The 17,446-nt window shown below is 46.7% G+C and overlaps 2 pseudogenes across 2 annotated transcripts; both read right to left on the bottom strand.

Annotated features, from left to right (window-relative positions):
* Positions 1 to 10,653: 10,653 nt before the first annotated feature.
* Positions 10,654 to 11,164, bottom strand: LOC310782326 (B-cell receptor-associated protein 31 pseudogene; annotated as a pseudogene). Its single transcript has one exon. The product of its transcript is annotated as a B-cell receptor-associated protein 31 pseudogene (transcript).
* A 3,739-nt stretch (positions 11,165 to 14,903) lies between these two features.
* LOC310782325 (cyclic AMP-dependent transcription factor ATF-1 pseudogene) lies at positions 14,904 to 15,473 on the bottom strand (annotated as a pseudogene). Its single transcript has one exon. The product of its transcript is annotated as a cyclic AMP-dependent transcription factor ATF-1 pseudogene (transcript).
* Between the last annotated feature and the right edge of the window lie 1,973 nt (positions 15,474 to 17,446).

Raw genomic sequence — 17,446 nt, 5'->3', positions numbered from 1 at the left:
TTGGAGTTCACATGACAACAGTGATACATGTATGCTTCCTTAGTTTCATAATGTGTTTTCTGTGCTAGAATAAATCAAAGTCTTTGTTAACTGTAACAACTCTCTGACCCACAGGTGACACATTTCCCCACACAACCAACCCGGAGTCTAAATCCGTCTCCTTGTTTTGTTTGATTTTTTATTGTTTTTTAAAGAACAAAGACAGTCTGAATCCTGTCCAGAGCCTCTGACGTCTTCAAACATCCAAAGATTATTGCCCTGTCATTGTCTGAGTCTATTGGCTACTTATTTATTTTTAGCGGATTTCTAACCCTACACGCACACATTCTCACGCACACACGCACGCACACACGCACGCACACACACACACACACACACACACACACTCGCGCACGCGCACACACACACACACACACACACACACACACACACACACACACACACACACACACACACACACACACTTCCTCCAGCCCTGAATAATGAAGCTGATAGATGTCAAGGCCCGTCGATGCAGCTGTTTAAGTGCTCAGAGCTTTTCCTCAGCGATACCTCGCCTCCTGTGTCAGCTTAAAATGCTGTGCAGTTGACTCACAAGTGCCTAGAATACTGTGTGCAATGTGTGTGTGTGTGTGTGTGTGTGTGTGTGTGTGTGGGTGTGTGGGTGGGGGGGGGGGTCCTTGTGGAGAGCAGCTATATTATACTTCATAAAAAATCCAAAGGCCAAACCAGAGCTTCGGCCCCACTAGGGCTGGATATCGCTACTTGATACCTATTGGTATTGACCAAAATAACCCAGCGCCAGTATCGAAACTTCTACAGTCAAACGATACCTGCATGCTATCCTTTTTGTACAAAGATATAAAATTTCGATCCACTACCGCAGCACCTACAAGCCATACAGTCTGTGGTGGTGAAGTCAAGCACGGTGTATGTGACGGAGTTAGCAGTTAAGCATGACGACATGCCACCAAAACGGTCAAAAGTATGGCTAAATATGTATATCGAATGACTGTACTCTATTGGAATTGGTTCAAGGGTACTGGTATTTGGTACCGTAATTTTTTAAACAATACCCAACCCTAAATGTGTGTGTCTGTGGGGGGTTGGGAAGGTCCTTGTGGACTGGAGAGCAGCTATTATTATTATTATTATTATTATTATTATTATTATTATACTTCATTAAACATCCAAAGGCCAAACCAGAGCTTGGTCCACACACAGAGAGAATCAGCGCTCCTCGGCCGTACAGAGGTTAACAAAGACAGGAAGATCAAATAATGCATTCATCACATGCTGAAGGGCCCGGGGCCAAGTCCATGTCAAATCCATAACAAGCAAAGTATCCTTGTTTCCCCGCACGCACGTCACACTCTGCTGGAGATCTGCGTAGAGGATGTATTGATCTGACCGGTGCTTCCTTTCTCACAAGCTCCAAACAGAGCCGCCGTATCACAGGCAGCCGCCCCGCAAAACAAGACCCCCCGCCGTAGCCCCGCCTCCCCCGGCCACATAAAACAAAATAATAAACGAGTCAGCTGCCAAAATAATCCAAGTAGCTTTGTGTGTGCGAAACGCCTTTGTGTGCTTGTGTGCGTGTGTTCCATCAGCCAGTGCTAATGCACTGTTATTTGCTTCCTTTCATTTCAATAGATGAAAATAGTTTGTCCATATGACACACAGGGAGGTTGCCAGGAGAACTCCAGAGAAAACCAGTCCCCGTTGACTTCAATTGTACTGTACTGAAGTCAATGGGGACTGCCTCCCTGTGTGTCATATGGACAAACTTCACCTGTGTTTCAACTGGCATGAGGGGGAAGAGATGACAGAATTTTCTTTTTTGGGTGAAGTGTCCCTTTAAAGGTCCATGAACTCACCATGTCAAGGTCTAAAAGTGCAGCAGGGTGGCTGTACAGCTACTTACCGTATGGAGGACTAATTGTTCCTCGATTATTTCAACAGTGGTGGCCCACGTTTGGTTGATTATGCAAAATGAACTGGGAAATTATTAGCTCTGGTGCGAATAGTCAATTTATCGTAATAACAAATACAAGAATCCAATTAAGGGGTCATTTTCGCACCTCAAGTGATGCAGGAATTGATACCCAGGTCCTAAAACTGAAATTAATATCAGCACCAAACCTGCACAAAACCCTGAAATCAAAGAAATACTTAGGCTATAATACTCTGTGCACTAGACTTCTGCCCCATCATTATGAGTTATATTACCCTGAAAGCACTCCTATAGTGTTCCTGTCCATTATGATAGTCTGCAGCACGTCAGCGCCCTCTGCAAACAGGAAGTAGGCATGCTGTTTACCGCGCTTGATTATTACCTTGTTTGTCCGGCCTATGATTGTAAGCACTGATCACAAGATAACTGCCTGACTGATACGGACTGACTGTAAGATCATCAACAATGAAGCACGGGAAGTCAGAGACAATGCCACAGCAGAGCGCATTAACTGCTCTTTCCTCAAAACAGGGAATAATCCTTGGAGGAAACTCTTTCTGTAGAAGTAATACTGCATTATGTGCACCATCACCACCACCACCATCATCATCATCATCATCATCTTCATCATCCTTAAGTGAGTGGTTTGTACACGGCAAAGCATTGATGTGTTTACAGCCATTGCCAAGTCACCAGGTCATGAATATAAAACCAGCTTTGTTGATGTCTGCCTTCTGAAAATTGTGTTTCTGTAATGAATATGATAACAAAAACTGACTCCTAGTGGATCAAGAAAGCCATTGCATCTGTGGTTGGGACAGATCATTGTACTCGATAAGAAGACTAACTTGCATTACAGGAAGAAAATCCACAGAATACGAGCTATATTATAATTGAAGTAGCCTACTATTTTATTTGTGGAAATATCGATAAAATGAGGACTGTATATGCAGCCTATTGTACCCTGTAGTTGATTCTGGAGATGCTTTTACAAATCAAATCTCACCAATGAAAAGCCTCCACCTTCTCCCTAGGTGTGGAAACAATATGGCCGTCTTAACTGACATGGAGGAGAGGTGAGTGGCACATATGAAGCAGGTGGCGTGTGTGAGGAAGTCAAGGGCCACTTTTTCCCCCCTCTCTCTCTTTTTTTTGCAACAGCTGAGCTCATGTTTCTGCCTCCTGACACTGTGCACAAACTACTGTGGTCTGCAAATGCTGGTGCTTTTTGTATTTATTAATTTTTTTAGAAAATGAAAAAAACACCTCTCTCTGATTGCAATCGCAGAGAGCTCCTGAAACAAGACTCCAGGAGCGAGGGACAGGCAAAGAGAGATTTAAAGAGTGAGGGAAAGTGTGTGCTGACTGAGTGACTTTTTTCTCTCTCTCTCTCTCTCTCTCTCTCTCTCTCTCTCTCTCTCTCTCTCTCTCTCTCTCTCTCTCTCTCTCTCTCTCTCTCTCTCTCTCTCTCTCTCTCTCTCTCTCTCTCTCTCTCTCTCGTGCAGGCTGATCGCTTTTGCATGCATTTTCACTTGTTGTGGGAAAACCACATAAATGCAGTTTATAGGTGTTTACTTACTAACAGAACGTGTGTAAACGTGATCGCTTATGTGTTGAGTGACTTTCATGAAAGTGGTTAAAATCGAGTTGAAGAATTTGTCGTTTTGGCAGATCCGCCCCTTTTCTCCGAGCTCGTCCAAATGTGTTAGCGGCCATGGCCAAGGCAAAGCTGCCCCCACCCCGGCTCTGCAGACGAGGCAGCTGTGTGTGGCGCTGTCCTTGCCATGGGGCCTACCAACTGCTTAATTACAGTAGCCTGCCACATGGGGTGGGAGACGGGCACATGAGGGAAGGAGGGTTTGGCTATGGTTTGGGACTTCGGCTATTGGTAAGCTAGGCTATAGTTCCGGGTCCTCGCCTCTGATTGGCTGAGTCACATCCGAAAGCTAAAACACCTAATATTCACCTGTGACCGCAAACACTGCTCATGAGTCGCTGCAGCAGCTACTTTGTTTAGCTATACTGTTAGTTCAAGTCTCACTTGGGGGGAACATGTCATCTAAGCTACACTACCAATCAAATCTATCTATTGAAGCCTTTATTTTTTTATTTAATTAATTAATTGAATCAATTAATGAATTAAATAAATGCTTTGAAATGTGTTTCTTGGGAGGTAGGGTGGTGCAGTGGTAAGCACTATCGCCTCACAGCTCGAAGGTCGTGGGTTCGATTCCCACCTGGGACGATGTGAACGCTGAAGGAATGCGTTCCCGTCCGCATGTCCTCGAGTGCCCACCGCCCGGGTGGGGTCGTCAAAAGGGCCTTTCTGTGTGGAGTTTGCATGTTCTCCCCGTGCCTCCCGGGGGTTTCCTTCATATAGGAACCCCCTTCACAAAAACATGCAATACCCTGGTTGCTAATGTGGTTCCTCCTCTGGTCATTAAGGGCGCCTGTTCAGAGGGAGGGGAACTGGTTGGAATAGCGTGAACCTCCCACGTGCTATGTCCTACCGGTGAAGCTTCCTCTGTCAGGTGAAAAGAAGCGGCTGGCTGACTGCCCATGTCTCGGAGGAAGCATGGAGCCAGTCTCGGCTCTAACCAGATCGGCAGAGGATGGAGTAGCAACCAGGACAGAGAAATCAAGTGAGCACTAATGGGGGATAAAATGGGATAAAAAAATCTGGAAAAAAATTTAAGAAAAAAATAAAATAAAAATGAAATGTGTTTCTGAGACAAATTGCCTACCCTGCCTTTGCCGTTCCATCAAGGCTACGTTGAAGAATCTAAAATGTCATTGTTTGGATTTGTTTAACACTTTTCTGCTCGTTGCATAATTCCATTTGTGTTATTTGATGTCTTCATATGATTCTAAAATGTGGAAAAAAAAGTTCATTTTTTGGTGTAAAGGGTATATTAAATATATATATATTTTAAATTATATATATAATTTATATAAATTATACATTATTTATTATAATGATGCGTTTCTGCAACAAGCCGTTCCAGGACATGGTTACAGTCATGTTAGAGTTTGCACTGCTTCGCCAACGCCTCCGCCTTCTAAATCACAGGGGCCTCGAGTGGCTCATTGCCGGTGGGAAGGAGGGGGGGGGGGGGGGGGGGGGGGGGGGCTTGGAGGGGGGGTAGCCTACTGAGTTATTTGCTGCTCTAATGAGCTCTAATAAAAAAAATAGCAGGACTCATATAGCCTAGGTGACCACCACACACACATACACACATTCCCCTGTACTCTGCATCTGCTGCTGCAGAGTCCCATCGGCTATCCAGTTACGGGCCGCCTGGCCAGGGGCTTGCATTAGTGGCGTAGGAGAGCTGTGAACAGGGAGTATCATGTGCTGTAATATGGAAATTCCTCCGTAATGCAGAGGCTGCGGGATTGTGCGATTACTTAATTCATTTAGCTGAGTAAATGTTACTGCCTGCCAAGGGGATGGGGCGGGTGGAGGGGGGTAGTGTGTGTGTGTGTGTGTGTGTGTGTGTGTGTGTGTGTGTGTGTGTGTGTGTGTGTGTGTGTGGGTGCGCATGCATGCATGTGTGTGACGTGGCACAGTTGTCTTATACCACTTTCATACCAACGACCAGGGTTACTTGACCCATGTTCAACCCTTCTTTTGTCAATTCACACCAAGTCAATCAACACGGGGTTAATCCCTGGTCATGACAATTCAGATAGGACCTGGGTCACAACCCGGGAGAGATGCATACCAATTAGCCTAGCATATTAGCATACCAAATACTGTAGCAATCTGGGTTAACCCTTCCATACCCAAAATCAACCTCGGAATAACCCTGGATGGATCCTTGGTGTGAAAGGGGTATTACAGTAGACAGTAAATGTGTGAGCTTATGTGTAGTGTACACACCTGTAATGGCGGGTGTTTGTGTGTGTGTGTGTGTGTGTGTGTGTGTGTGTGTGTGTGTGTGTGTGTGTTCTGGGTAAATGGCCTGTATGTGGGTGTGGGTCAGGTGTTATGGGTAAATGGCCTGTATGTGGGTGTGGGTCAGGTGTTCTGGGTAAATGGCCTGTATGTGGGTGTGGGTCAGGTGTTATGGGTAAATGGCCTGTATGTTGGTGTGGGTCAGGTGTTATGGGTAAATGGCCTGTATGTGAGTGTGGGTCAGGTGTTCTGGGTAAATGGCCTGTATGTGGGTGTGGGTCAGGTGTTATGGGTAAATGGCCTGTATGTGGGTGTGGGTCAGGTGTTATGGGTAAATGGCCTGTATGTGGGTGTGGGTCAGGTGTTATGGGTAAATGGCCTGTATGTGGGTGTGGGTCAGGTGTTATGGGTAAATGGCCTGTATGTGGGTGTGGGTCAGGTGTTCTGGGTAAATGGCCTGTATGTGGGTGTGGGTCAGGTGTTCTGGGTAAATGGCCTGTATGTGGGTGTGGGTCAGGTGTTATGGGTAAATGGCCTGTATGTGAGTGTGGGTCAGGTGTTCTGGGTAAATGGCCTGTATGTGGGTGTGGGTCAGGTGTTCTGGGTAAATGGCCTGTATGTGGGTGTGGGTCAGGTGTTATGGGTAAATGGCCTGTATGTGAGTGTGGGTCAGGTGTTATGGGTAAATGGCCTGTATGTGGGTGTGGGTCAGGTGTTCTGGGTAAATGGCCTGTATGTGGGTGTGGGTCAGGTGTTATGGGTAAATGGCCTGTATGTTGGTGTGGGTCAGGTGTTATGGGTAAATGGCCTGTATGTGAGTGTGGGTCAGGTGTTCTGGGTAAATGGCCTGTATGTGGGTGTGGGTCAGGTGTTATGGGTAAATGGCCTGTATGTGAGTGTGGGTCAGGTGTTCTGGGTAAATGGCCTGTATGTGGGTGTGGGTCAGGTGTTCTGGGTAAATGGCCTGTATGTGGGTGTGGGTCAGGTGTTATGGGTAAATGGCCTGTATGTGAGTGTGGGTCAGGTGTTATGGGTAAATGGCCTGTATGTGAGTGTGGGTCAGGTGTTATGGGTAAATGGCCTGTATGTGGGTGTGGGTCAGGTGTTATGGGTAAATGGCCTGTATGTGGGTGTGGGTCAGGTGTTCTGGGTAAATGGCCTGTATGTAAATAGGAGTGCAAAAAGGGGCCTCAGTAACAGCGAGTTGCACACAAGGGCCGGGTTGGATGCTACAGTTTCACGTGTCCACGGAACAAACCATTAATAAGAGAGAGTGCCTCTCTCTGCAGGGCTCCTCCCTCCTCAGCGCCCACATGACCTCTCCCACCCACCAGGCCCTCTCTCTGCAAGGCTTCCCCCTCCTCAGCACCCACATGACCTCTCCCACATGCTGATTTGTGACTCCTGACACTTTAATTCATTGGAAAACACAAGTCAGGACCCAGGAGTTAAGTAAGTCCATTAACACCAGGCAGAAGTAATGCTCTCCAGTGCGGTGCCAGTGGTGCCACCCAGCGTGATCAAGCATGCAGCCTCAGGGTATTTCACAGTGGATGACTGTTTCCTGGCGGTTTTACAGTAAAATACCACAATTAGAGATGTCAATACCATAATGGGAACCACCAGTATTGTTTATTAATTTATTGACGCTAAATAATTGTTGTTGTGATTATGTTACCTGTTATGATAGGCTACCTTTCTGGCAACTTTATGGTCAGTGACCATATATGACCACAGTATGAATGTCATTTTGAAGTTCTCAAATTTGAACTGACACAAACTTCCTTCAAGTTAACCAGTGATTATGCATCAAAACAGACGGAACAGGGTCAAATGAAATCTGATTATTAAAAAAAGTCACATGGATTAGGGACGTTAGTGTCAATAGTTGTTAATTAAAAGTAGTTAATTGTTTTGACAGGGATATATAAATCTTACACAGGTTGCTATTAAAGAATAAAGACACGTTTAATGGAAATCAAATGTGTACCTCCCAAGTTGTGTGATAACAAAGTTCTCATTATGCTTTAGGGTGTATTTGACATGCTTGATGTTTAGCTTGGCCTTGGACATTAAGTTTGCTACAAAATTAACAGCATGTTAATATTTCATCATGGATTTTGTTATGTATTATGGAAAATGTATCAGTAGGGGACAGAGAACTATTGATGAGAATGAAGAGCTATGGTAATTCACTTTTCTTCTCAGGTATTATTGTTCTTTGGTCTTTTTTTATTAAATCCAACTGAGAATAGCCCTAAATTGAGAAAAAGAGTGATGCACAATGTAAAAAAAAAAAATCAGAGGTGCCTTTTCATCATCCACTGCTTACTGAATCCATCACTTCCCTGACACCAGAAAATATTTCATTGTCCTCTAATCCATGATATGGAGCAGCACTGTCAACTGAGCTGTAAATGAATCAGAACACAGCTGCTGGGGAATGGAAAACTGGGAACCCAGTTCAGCTCGAGCAAAATGGAAAAAGGTGGAGACGAAAAGCTGCTAAAACTATCTGACAGATTTGATACGCTCTGCAATGTGGAACAGAATTATTAATTTGGGAACTGGGCCTGCTAAATCTATCATTCCATTATTCTAACAGGAATCCAAAGGACATTCACAGCCTACAGTTGAGCCTGATCTGTTGTTTTAACAGTTAAAAGTCAGTTTATCTTCCATTTTAAGATGAGGAAGTGTTACCATAAAGTGCGTTGTCGGTTTGGAAACTTTGCACTGCCACCACATGGACACTCAGGTCACAGCACCTTCTGTGGAACTGTGAAAAGGGATTGTGACTGCCCCATGTCATGATGTTTTGAAGGCATAGCGCCTGGTTGCAAAGTCACAACTCCAGCTATTTTCAACAGGCACAGTGGCACACGATTGCAACTTTAAATGTTTAACAGTAGCTGCCATATTCACCTCAGTGTGATCAACAAAGTAGATTTTGTGTATATTGTTTGGCAAGCTGCTGGAGCTGTTCTGTGTATATGCTTATTTCTTGGCACTCTTCTTCTATCCAGATGACTCTAAATGTCTGAATAGCAGTCTCAGACAGGGAGCTGGATGTGGGTGCTGTGCCAATCATCTGGTATGTTCTCACTTCTCCACCTGCACCTTGTACGACCACCTGTGCTGCAGAATTGGGAGAGGTTGTAGTCCCATGGATGCCTTCACTGTAAGTATCAATATTTTTCCCCAAGTCTCTGTGTATAACAAAGCTACGAACTGACAACTACATCTGACTGACATACAGTTATCCTCTCAAACTCCATCATGAAATTTGGAAAGCCCTCGTGGCTGAGTGGTTAAAGCCGCCTGCTTTGCAATCAGTGGTTCGAATCCCCCACTGGGTTTTAGCAATCTGTCTCAGGCCGGAGCTTCTTTACAGGTTAATAAAATAGGTGAATAGACTCACTCCACTTTACAGGTCCGTTACAATGTAACTACACATGAACGTCATTTATAACAATTGGTATTTACTATGTAATTACATTTGGTCATGCGTAATTACAAATAGTTCATATGTAACTACGGTACCGGTGTGTCTTTTACTGTATATATACAGTTATCCATCTACGTCCGACAGAGATTATCCGCGTAAATTATATCATCAGCTTCATCGCCCATGCGGTAGACCAACCTGCTTACCTAGTTAGCCTGTGAGCTGATTAGTAGGTTGCTAGCCAGTTGAAATCTTTCAAACTTCCTTGGTGGTGCACTTGGAGTTGTTGCGATGTCGATGGCCTTGCATCGCCATCTGACATGCTGTGGCCGTGCTGCTGCTAATGCTAGCTAAAGCACATCTAACTCTTCTTCTTGGACTCTGTAATTGAGCTCCGGTGCCCTCTGGTGACAGGCTGTTGTAACTGGGTTAATTGCTGGAGATGTTCTGTATGCTTGGCACTCTTCTTCTTCATCAACAGCAGAGCTGTGCTGTGTTGTTGTAAATCTCATTCCTCAACTTCTCAAACAGGTTATCCCATTTTGTTTTTTTGTTTTCTCAGATTTCGCCAGTTTTCTCCCCAATCCCAGGTTATCCAGTTTTAACACAATTACGGCCCTTTAATGTTTGGACTTCTGCAATCAGGGTCCGGTTCTGGTTCTCTAGAAAAGCCATGCGGTTTTCCAGACATCTAACATATTCCTTTCCTCTTCTGCAAGATTCACGGGCGGCCTGTCTGTTTCTTGCGAGCGGGATTTCCCTCTTCATTGTCCATGCATACATACAGCCCATGGTCACCACGATTGCCTTGAGACAGTCCCACAAGAGAGGTCGCCTCTCCGGTTTGAGACAGGGCGCTGTATGCACAGCAGCCAGTTTGTGCCGGAATGCTCACCATACTGTACATCAGCTATCACGGTGGAGAGATGAGGATTGAATCTGCCAATTAAAAAGCAGGGGAGGGATGATTAGAAGGAAGGCCTGTGTAGGAATTTAGCCAGGGCGCCGGGGTTACACCCCTACTCTTGTGAAGAGTGCCGATGGGATGTTTAATGCCAAGAGAGTCAGGACCTCGGTTTAACGTCTCATCCGAAGGGCGGTGCTCACTCATAGGAGTCTTTTTCAAGTTTGTTCCTCACCAAAATGTATTTGACGTTTGGAGCGTTATTTAGCTCCCTTCCTGTCAAGTCTTCTAGTTTCATATGATGCAGTATCCTCAGTATCCTAGCTTTAGAACTGAGCCCACTTGAGTGTTGGCAGACCACTCGCAGCCCACCTGCCACGGCCCACTTTGGGAGTCACTGTAGAGCATGTTGCTCCTCCAGCAGTCTGTCGTACTCAACCGTCAGGTTCTCAGCCGGTTCTTGTTGAATCCTCCTCACCTCCTCCTGATCCCTTCCCCACCTCGGGCACCATGATGCCAGCATCAGTAAGCTTCTCCTGTTCATTCTCCATGTACTTCATAGCAGCGTTGCTGACGCTCTCTGCCTGCTTCTTGAAGGCATCGTTGAGAATGGCCTGCTGGGAGAGCAGTGTGGTCAGGAACCGCAGCAGCAGGCAGAGCAGTAGAGTGAAGCCGGTGATGTATTCATTCCTCTGCGCTCTGAACAGCTTCATGTGGAGGCTCAGGTGCTCGATGGCCCCCGAGTTGTTGGTCAGGTCCACCTCTGTCGTGCTGTACTTCATCTCATGGAATGCATTGATGAGCCGGAAGACAAGGGCGGCGATGACAACCATAGTCTGCACCAAACAGGACTTAAACAGCTTACTCCACCTCTTGGGGGAGATGAATGGGATGCAGAGCAGCAGGACACAGAAGAAAGACTTCAGCATAGGTGTCTACAGCAGTCCACTGGAGACTCATCCTGATGCACTGCACTAATCGTGCATTCCTTTATAACTGGGAACTGGTAATCTTACCGGTTCAAAGTTCATGAGCTGGGACGTGACGTCACTAGAGCTGGTATTTCCCATTCCAAACTCGTAGGAGCCTCAGCAGCCCCAACCTCAAAAATCCAAGATGGCTGATCCGCGCAACAACAGTAGTTATAATAATCGTATAAATGCTATTTAGCACTTCTGTCTTCTTTGTGTCTCGTTAAATCAGCTGTACAAACAGCACGGCCTACTTCTATCTGTGTGGACATGAGGCTGCAGTGTTTGTATGCGCAAAATGCCACGAAATGCCTTGTTATCAACTGTTATTGCTAACAATGGCTAGCCTGGCTAGCGAGTGGATCTGACCAGTGAACAGTGAACTTCCCAGCTCAACTTTTCTGCAAATGGAATGCTAACAAAACGGATGTGACGTAATTTAGCCTCCACATCCGAGTTCTTTTGCAATAATGGAACGCACGATAAGTCCGTGAAGCTGGCAGGGCTGACTCTTATAACCTTCAATATGATGTAACAATGTCAACAGTGACATCATAATGTCAACAGTGACATCATCTGTGACATAATGTCAACTGTGACCATTATCGGTGACAACATTGGTGATGTCAGATGTAAGTTATGATGTCACAATGTCAACAGTGACATCATCGGTGATATCATCTAAGTTAGCTTAGCGCTTAGCTTCCTGTCGGAAACAACATATTTTGGGGTCTGATTTGAGAGGAGTTGACAGAGGGGAACAGTGGATGGATAAATCCAGAAGGAGGCGGTAATGCAACATAAAGGATGCCAACTGCCATAAAACACCACAGAAGAACATATTTGTGTACTACCTACCATAAATGCAATAGTTTGTAGTTAAAATTTGTAAAATTTGTAAATTGAAATCAGGTAACAGACAAAAACATGCATGGATCAAACATTAAAGTCATTACTTGCATAGCATGCCATTACCATGCATAAATTATACTCATACCATAAAAATAAATGAATCCAATTTGTCATGTACAATTAAATATACAATATACAATATACATACATACATACATACCTGTGAGCATTGCAGCAGGGGGGCCCGGAGCATAAGGAGCGGGGATGCAGATGTTGAAGGATTACTTATAGCTATAGTTCAATAATTATATTCACTAGAAATTATTGTGCACTTCGCGTGCTCATTTCTAGGGTGGGGGACTCTGGAGATGATGCACCATGGACGCAATTTTTGGGTGTGACCAAATTCACGCTGAAATTCGGCACTGCACTCTGTCGGGTCCCTAGCAGCGCACCCCCCAAGTTTGAAGTGGATTGGATGAACGGTTCTCAAGATACGTGAAAGCCATGTTCTGATTGGTTGAATTGCACAAAATTCCACACTGCACTCACTTCCTTTGGTCCCTAGCAGTGCACCCGCCAAGTGTGAAGTCGATCGGACAAATGGTTGTCAAGATAAACAATTTTTTGTGTTGCCAGTAGGTGGTGCTATGACTTTCTCGTCACCCGCTTCCACTGTGACGAGAAAGAATGGTGGTAGGCTATCATCATGTGCTTCCATGTTGTAGTTAAGTCATATCTCAAGTTCAAGTCGAGTCTCGAGATCCCAGTGTTCGAGTCAGAGTCCAAGTCCGAGTCACCAAAGAAGAGTCTGAGTCGAGTGAGTACCCATTCCCTGAGTCTGAGTCTGACACCAGACTAAGATGAAGTATTTCCCTATATATTTTATTCCATTAACCTATGGTCTTGAAAAGTTTAATTCCTCAATTGGTTGGATCGTGAAGATGGCGTTTGGTGGTGCACTTGGAGCTGGATGCGGCAGCGGCTGCGTTTTCGACGGCCTTGCATCATCATCCGACATGTTGTGGCCTGATGCTACCCTGAGGACAAATGACGTCATGAGTGGCCGGCAGCCAGCTACCTGGCAATATTTTTGCCAGACAGCCAGATGACGGAGTACACCATCAGTGATGTCATCAGTAACACACATGCTGCCTGGCATACCGAATTCGTGCTTGTTTTTCCTGCACTCTCTCTCACCCATACTGCCACGCCACTTAACAGATTCACTACTGCAGTAGAGACGTTGTCAAACATACAACTCGGTATAACTCAGGCATGTACAGTAACTCTTCTACTACTTTTAACACTCGGACTCTGTCACTGAGCCCCGGTGGTGCCCTCTGGTAACTGCACCAATTGCCATAAACCACAATATTCACCTCAGTGTGATAGAATGGATTTAGTGTACATTGTTTGTCAATTTCTTGGCACTCTTCTTCCCAGTCATATTTCCCAACTATCTGTTGCCCTCTGGTGGACTCGTATGCCATTTACGTCACCCCTAAGGGATAACCAATCCTGACTCAAAATGCACTTCAAGCAATCCGGTGATACCTACCTGTCTGTATATAACCACCATGGTCAGCACCCTGCCCTATCACACCTCGTCAATTCAGCTGACCTACCTGATAATTGTTCACAGTCAACAGATTGGCTTCGTCTACGGCATCTGCTGAACCGTCATGGATCTTCGCCAGTACTACTTCCAGTATCAGCTCCTACACACCTGACGCCGCCTTGGACCCGGTCTGCAGAGGAAAAGGCTGCGCTCCCTCTTCCCCACCACCTGGAGTGCCGGGCTCCATCCAGCGAGCTCCACCGGTGACAGCGAGTCTTCCGGCTTCTGATCCTAAGCTATTAGCGTCCGATACCGGGTAGCCCACGGAGGTTGCCTTGGCGGTGGTTGAGCCAGCTTCCTGACTACACCGATGTAGTAACGCTGCTGGTTAGCTAGCTACTGTGTCCAGTAGCTAGCTACTAGCGGGCTGCCTGCTGCAGCGCTGATGTCCCATCTGTGAGGAAGCTACGAGCACAACTGCCGCTAACTAGCTTGTCTAAAGTGGTAGCTAGCTGGTTAGCCCCGCCGTGGTTGTCGGATAGCTGACTACCTGGCAATGTGCACTACGCTGGTGCTGGCTGGCTGCTTTTCCTCCCTCCAGATCCCATGCCCCTTCGATGAATAAGCTACCTGGATGACGCTAACTATCTAGCTATCAGGTAAGGAATGCCAGCGGTTAACTGGGCTCTACCGCCACGGGCAGCTATAGTTGACTAAACTACGTGTGTAGCTAGCTACTATCTAGCCTTCTGGCTTCCAGCTTGGAGTCTCATTGGGGAGTTAGAGGGCGAACTAAGAAGAAAATCACATCAGTCTCCCCAAACCAGACTCTTCATCCCTGCTATGTTACCATTCTACAATGATGTCTTAAAGCAGTTTTTCATTGTGGTTAATGGCAAAAGCGGCTAAGTTCGCCCCTGTTATCTCTTGCTCACTGTTAGCTCAGTGGTATTCAGATGGGCCTGTATATAAGTTGTAAACTGTTGACATGAACATTTTACTCATTCTTTGAGAATCCGTTTTCACAAGCACGCTATCTTACATACCACCCCCTTCCCTGCTTTTTGCGGCCATTTCCTCTGCATGACGTCTCTTCCTTCTTGCCGGCTGCTATTTGTTTGCCTCACTAGGCAAGGGGAGACCGACTTTTTCCTCCGCACCTCCTCTGGTTGGCTCCGGTCATCCTCTGGTCCTGGCCGAGGCATTCATCACTCTTGTGTCGCCCTCAGAGAACTTCTGGCCCACTGTCAGCGTCTCTCGTAACACTGAGTCACAAGCTCTCCCCCGCCCCTGACAAGAAAATAGTTATCTCGTTTTAACAATAACGGTTCTTTAATGTTAGGAGTTCTTCAGTCAGGGTCTTGTTCTGGATCTCTAGAAAATCCACACAGTTTTCCAGACATTTAACATATTCCTTTCTTCTTCTGCGAGATTCACGGGCTGCCTCTCTGTTTTTTGCAAGCCGGATTTCCCTCTTCATTGTCCATGTATACACCCTATGGTCACCACTCTGAGCCAGTCTCACAGGAGAGGTCGCCACTGCAGGCTGATGGGTCTCAGAGTAGGAGCTGGATGTGGCTGCTGTGTTCATCTGGTATGTTAGCACTTCTCCTCCTGCACCTTGGACAACCACCTGGTCACTAGGCACCAGTATCTGCTGGCCGTCAGGTGTCAGGGCATACTGAAGGATGGGTGTGCTTAGCTGGCCTGCAGAGTTGGCCATGGGAAGAGGTTGTAGTCCCTTAATGCCAGCACACCCTGGATTGGCCAGATGAATTGTGTCATTCGGGGCTATGGTAATGTACTCGCCGCTGCTGGTCTGGTAGATTGTCACTCCTGTGGAGGCAGGCGTGTCATCAATTCTGCCAGTGTGTGATTCTCCCATAGTCACTTTCAAGTGTATTATAGTAGTAAACGCCATCCTATTATACATCACTGTGATGTCACAATTGCCAAGTGACATCACTGATCATCAGTGATGATGTCACAGACAATTGTGACATCAGTGATGTCCCAACTTCTTCCCTGCGATCGTCAGTGATGTCATAGACTAATGTGTGATGTCATAGGAAGTAGAGTGCTCGAGTGACATCACTGGTGATCACAGAGGACATGTCAATTTGAATACTATACTATAATGTTGTAATCATGTTTTTCTGTGTCTCCTGAGCAAACCAGGCAACTAATAAAATAGTTTTTATTAAAGTTTTTATTATTTATTAATTAAAGTTTTTATTTATTAAAACTTTTTGTACAACAGTTGTGTCTCCTGAATTCAAATAGGTTTGTATGTTTTAGGAATTTAATAATTATTTAACTTGTGGAAATATGCAATATGATGAAAAAATAGTATATCTAGGAAAATCTGCAGATAAGACGTGACATGGTCTCCTCAGAAGTCTGCTCCAAGCACCTCGGTCCCGTCATCCCCTCTGCCCGCCACAGTACCTGGATCTTTAGCTTCACCCAAGTTCAATAGGGCAGAGCCTTCTTTTGGCCGTGGCCGTGGCAGAGGCCCCCATGATGGCACCCAGCACTTTTCAAACCTCTCCATTAAAAATAGCACCAGGCACTTCTTAAACCTCTCCAGCAAAAATGGTCCCTATCGCGAGAGTCAAACCCCTAACAATGCAAGTGGACGATCAGAGCCCGAGTCATCAACAAGTCCAGCATCCGCACCTGAAGTAACTCTAGAGGAGAGGGCAAGCTCTACTGCTCTACTGCTCTGCACTGACAGCCAGGGCATTGCCACCATGCAATGCAACTTTGTGCCCATCGCCGAGCTGGAGAACTGAGACAAGGATGCCATCATCGATGTGATTGGAGTGGAGTGCAGAGGATGTTTCCCAGTATCACGATTCACCACTAAGACCAGCAGAGAAGTCTCCAAGAGAACCCTCCACTTAATGTGTGGGTGTGGGGGGCCTGTCCTGTGGGTGTGGGGGGCCTCCTGTGTGGGTGTGGGGGGCCTGTCCTGTGTGGGTGTGGGGGGACCTGTCCTGTGTGGGTGTGGGGGGCCTGTCCTGTGTGGGTGTGGGGGGCCTGTCCTGTGGGTGTGGGGGGCCTCCTGTGTGGGTGTGGGGGGCCTGTCCTGTGTGGGTGTGGGGGGACCTGTCCTGTGTGGGTGTGGGGGGCCTGTCCTGTGGGTGTGGGGGGCCTCCTGTGTGGGTGTGGGGGGTCCTGTCCTGTGGGTGTGGGGGGCCTCCTGTGTGGGTGTGGGGGGTCCTGTCCTGTGGGTGTGGGGGACCTCCTGTGTGGGTGTGGGGGGCCTGTCCTGTGTGGGTGTGGCTGTGGGGGGCCTGTCCTGTGTGGGTGTGGGGGGCCTGTCCTGTGTGGGTGTGGGGTCTCACAGCAAATGCCAGTGGTGAATCACAGGGGGCACAGGAGCCTTGGAGGTCCTGGTTTTACAGCAGGGTGGTTCACAGTACACACTACGCCCAGTCGGCTGCAACTGCAGTTTGTCACTTTTAGATTTATATTTCTTTCTATGAAACCTCCTTTACAAGCCCACCGGGAAGTCCAGGGAGGGGCAGAGAGAGAAGTCCAGAGATGTGAGGAGGGGGAGAGAGAGAAGTCCAGAGATGTGAGGAGGGAGAGAGAGAGGTCCAGAGATGTGAGGAGGGAGAGAGAGAAGTCCAGAGATGTGAGGAGGGAGAGAGAGAGAAGTCCAGAGATGTGAGGAGGGAGAGAGAGAGAAGTCCAGAGATGTGAGGAGGGAGAGAGAGAGAAGTCCAGAGATGTGGGGAGGGGGAGAGAGAGAGGTCCAGAGATGTGAGGAGGGAGAGAGAGAGATCCAGAGATGTGAGGAGGGAGAGAGAGAAGTCCGGAGATGTGAGGAGGGAGAGAGAGAAGTCCAGA

The sequence above is a fragment of the Poromitra crassiceps genome (assembly GCF_964638095.1).
Source record: "Poromitra crassiceps genome assembly, chromosome: 9".
Taxonomy (NCBI): domain Eukaryota; kingdom Metazoa; phylum Chordata; class Actinopteri; order Beryciformes; family Melamphaidae; genus Poromitra; species Poromitra crassiceps.
Note: the sequence above shows the minus strand (reverse complement) of the source record. Positions and strands in the feature narration are given on the sequence as shown.